Source organism: Ovis aries, chromosome 2 (genome assembly GCF_016772045.2).
Source record: "Ovis aries strain OAR_USU_Benz2616 breed Rambouillet chromosome 2, ARS-UI_Ramb_v3.0, whole genome shotgun sequence".
NCBI classification, from domain to species: Eukaryota; Metazoa; Chordata; class Mammalia; order Artiodactyla; family Bovidae; genus Ovis; species Ovis aries.
The window spans coordinates 230,057,963-230,062,199 of record NC_056055.1 but is presented as its reverse complement, the minus strand read 5'-3'; the positions used below and the strand labels follow the sequence as shown (position 1 = coordinate 230,062,199).

At 39.4% G+C, this 4,237-nt stretch overlaps 1 non-coding gene across 1 annotated transcript; it reads left to right on the top strand.

Annotated features, from left to right (window-relative positions):
* Positions 1-498: 498 nt before the first annotated feature.
* Positions 499-605, top strand: LOC114113278 (U6 spliceosomal RNA). The gene has a single exon (XR_003588341.1). It is a non-coding gene; the product is annotated as a U6 spliceosomal RNA (small nuclear RNA).
* The last annotated feature ends 3,632 nt before the right edge of the window (positions 606-4,237 follow it).

Below are 4,237 nucleotides of genomic sequence, written 5' to 3'. Positions count from 1 at the left end.
TTTTAATTTTTTTAATTTTTCAACCTTTATTTCTTTACTGGAATTGTTTCTTCAGTCTAAAGTCAGGCATAAGCCTCTTTCATCCTAATAAAAAGCCAAAATTACCTCAATGGTCCCATGATCTCTTGATCTTTTTCGACTCCAGCAAGTTCTGGAAATTCTGGTCTTTATATTCCAGAATAATATGACGTGAAATTTTATAAAATAGACATGCATGAACAGAATTGAGAGGAAGATCTTTTCCACCTTGGAGGAGTAAGGGTGGGTAGGAGAGCAGAATTCAAGAGAAAAATTGTATCTGAGGAATATATAAAGCATTGGAGGGGGGAATTGCTAGCTAGAGATATAGGAAGAGGAATCTTAGGGTAAGTAAATGGGTAACTTACTTACCTATTTACGGTAGATTACTTACCCATTTACTCACAGCATTTTATGGTAAATGCTGTAGACTGAATGTTTGTGTTCCCCCAAAATTCATGTTTTGAAAATTAACCCCTAGTGCTTGCTTCGGCAGCACATATACTAAAATTGGAACGATACAGAGTAGATTAGCATGGCCCCTGCGCAAGGATGACATGCAAATTCATGAAGCGTTCCATATTTTTTTTGAAAAAAAAAAAAGAAAGAAAGAAAATTAACCCCTAATGTGATATTAGGTGGTAAGTCATCAAGGTAATTAGATCATGAGGGTAGAACCCTCATCAAGACATTAGTGCCCTTACAAAAGCAACCCCAAAGGGCTCCCTTGGCCCTTTTGCCCTGTGAGGACACAGTAAGAAAAGCAGGCATCTGTGAACCAGAAAGTTCTGTTGTTTACAAGCCACTGACTCTATAGTATTCTTTTATAATAGACCAAATGGGCTAAAAGAGTAGGTAAAGGTGAAATCACAGAGAAAGGAAAGTCTGGTATATGAGATCTGGCGGGTAGTCTAGTTAATCTGGGGTATCATCTGCTCAGGCTGCTATAACAAAACACTGCTGACTGGGTACTTTCAACAACAGAAAATTGTTTCTCACAGTTCTGGAGGCTGGAAGTCCAAGATCAGCTCTACAGACAAAAATCTTCCTGCCATGTCCTCGTGTGGTCTTTATCTTTTCAACTACAACCTTGGTGTCTCTTTATACATCCAAATTTGCTCTTTGGACACCAGTCAGATTGGATGAGGGACAATCCTAAAGATCTTAACTTCATCACCTCTATAAAGAATTGGTCTCCAAGCACAGTTTCATTCTAATCACATTCTGAAATGGATTAGGACTTCAAAATACAAATTTTGAGAGAACACAATTCAGCCTGGGATATAGGGGAGCAGGGAAGATTAGGCCAGAAATGTAGGTTAGGGCCAACTCATAGATGCCTCGGAATATGAGAATAAGAAATCAGAACTTCTTCTTTATGCAGTGAACTCTATGAATGTCTGACATGACATTCCTTACCTCTTTGGACTGTTAAATATTGAAGGTGAAACCTAATATGACTTATTTACCAAAATTATTTCTATATATTATAATGTATATTTTGCAACAACTGAATTCCCTCTAAAAAGCCTTGCTTTGAGATATATATTCATATACTTCTATTTATATCCTCCTCCTTCAAACCAATCTAAAAAGATCCTCCAGATATTTAGAATATTGTCTGAAACAATATCTTTACATAGAAACAATGCTTGAAACACTTTCTGATTAACACTTGAAGGCATTCACTCAAATGCTTAACAGCTGAAGCTATTCTAAATATAGGCCACCTGTTTTTCCCAAGGGAGTCTGCAAAACCCGAGTGGCTGAGAGAAGCACGTTTACACGGGACATCTCTCCGTGGCAATGTGGGCAAAGACCTTCAGAAAGGCAGAGGAGCTGTCCTTGCTCTCTCCAAGGACAGTTCGTGCAAGATCCCTTTTTCAACACAGGAGTCAGCACTGACTCCATTCTCAAAGGAGAAATTGAAGGTCAAGGACACAGATTAAATACCAAATACACCACAAGCCTTGGGCTGGTTTTTCTCTGTTGTGTATTGTCTCATTTCATTCTATTATTGTCTTTCCATTTTATAGATAAGCAAACAGACTCAGAAAGGTAAAATTACTTGCTCATAAGAATAGAATAATGAGTTGAACACGGTCTTATTCCAAAGTCCACTGTGTTTGCCATATGCCATCTTAAGTGGGTTTTCTCTACCACGATTATGTAGGTCAAAGAATCATCAGCCTTTGTTTGAATCCCATCATCAGCTCTCTGCAGGGGGAGGACACCAGGATGCAGTAATGGTTGTGGGGCACTATCAAGGATCTGTTTGAGGACAAACCTGAAGCAAAACAGTCTCTCAACCTGCACATGCTCATATACAGCAATGTATTAGGTTGAACCACATGAAAATTTTTGTGAATCGAAATCTGTCAAAATTTTATATGATGCAACCTAATTGTTTATTCCTGGTAATAACCCAAGAGGTAATAGCTGTAGCTGCTACTCTACTTAACAATGGAGATTTTCTACCATAGAAGAGAATTGTTCCTGTTCTTTAGCCTCAGGCACACCTAGAAAACAAGTCTCCTCTTGCCTGGGGGGAAAAAACCCAATGTCATCCTCCACTCCAGGAAATATACACTCCTCTGGGAAGACAGGGGAAAACCACATGCACACGGAGCAGAAATTCAGGCATTCCCCCTTGGATTGCTCTTTCCATAATTAAGGATGAGAGTGTGTCCTAGAAATACTTGCAAATAATAAGGTGTTTAAGATGAAGAAAAATACTAAAGCAGGAGCCACACTACAAGAGATTCCAAGGGGATCATTACACATGAGGTATAAGCCTGCACCCAAAATATTACAGGTCAACGCGCTGGAGGTGCCAAAGGAAAGTGTGTCCGTGATCACCCTGACTGAAGAAGTGCTAGCTTCTTTGACTGACTGTTGATGTTCAGTTGCTAAGTCATGTCTGACTCTTTGTGACCCTATGGACTGCAGCCAGCCAGGCTTCCCTGTCCTTCACCATCTCCCAAAGCTTGCTCAAACTCATGTCCCTTGAGTGATGGCATTGGTGATGCTATCCAACCATCTCACCCTCTGTCGTCCCCTTCTCCTCCTGCCCTCAATCTTTCCCAGCATCAGGGTCTTTTCCAATGAGTCCGCTCTTCGCATCAGGTGGCCAAAGCATTGGAGTTTCAGCATCAGTTTTTGATTGACACCGTGAGTAATTAAAACTCAAATTTAGGGGCATTTGTCAATTTCTCCAATATGTAGAAATCACTGAAATTTTAATAGGCACATCAGAACACCCTGGGGAATATTGCCACCTTTAAGATATTTTTAAGAGGTATTTGATAAATTCCCTCAAAAATTTCTAATGAAAACATCTTTTCTCAAAAACCAAGAGGATAACTTCAAGAAGAATTTTGAAATTTCACTTACTAGCATTTTCTTCCTCTTCAGTAGTGATTCCTGTGGCCATGAGGGCTGGATGAGGCTCTACTTAGAAGGTCACAGCTTTGCAAAAGGAGGAAAATACTGAAACACTGAGCTAATTAAGAGCCATAATCACTACATGTGGATTAATCTGAACCAAAACTTTATTCTCATGCCTCAGTCCATAGGAATTTATGAGAGATGGACACTAATACTTGCTGCATTTATCTTTACTCCCTATCAGTTTCCTAGGAGAACATAGATTGGGAGGTTTTGAATATCTATTGCAGAGATATTCCAAATCATAATAAATTCATGAGAAAAATCTGCCTTGAATATGTGAATTCTTTCTGTTGTCTTAAGTCCTTTAAATCCAAGCCACTGAAGCCTTGTATGCAAATAATATTAGATATTTATTAATTGAATATTTATGACATATCAAATTCTGTTGCTATTGTTGTTCAGTTGCTAAATCATGTCTGACTCTGCAGCCTCATGGACTGCAGCATGCCAGGCTTTGCTGTCCTTCAGTATCTTCTGGAGTTTGCTCAGATTCATGTCCACTAAGTCAATGATGCTATCCAACCATCTTATCCTCTGCCACCTGGTTCTCCTTTTGCCTTCAATGTTTTCCAGTATCAGGGTCTTTTCCAATGAGTAGCTCTTCACATCAGGTGGCCAAAGTATTGGAGTTTTAGCCTCAGCATCAGTCCTTCCAGTGAATATTCAGGGTTGATTTCCTTTAGGGTTGACTGGTTTTATCTCCTTGTCCAAGGGACTCTCAAGTCTTCTCCAGCACCACAATTAGAAAGCATCAATTCTTCAACACTGA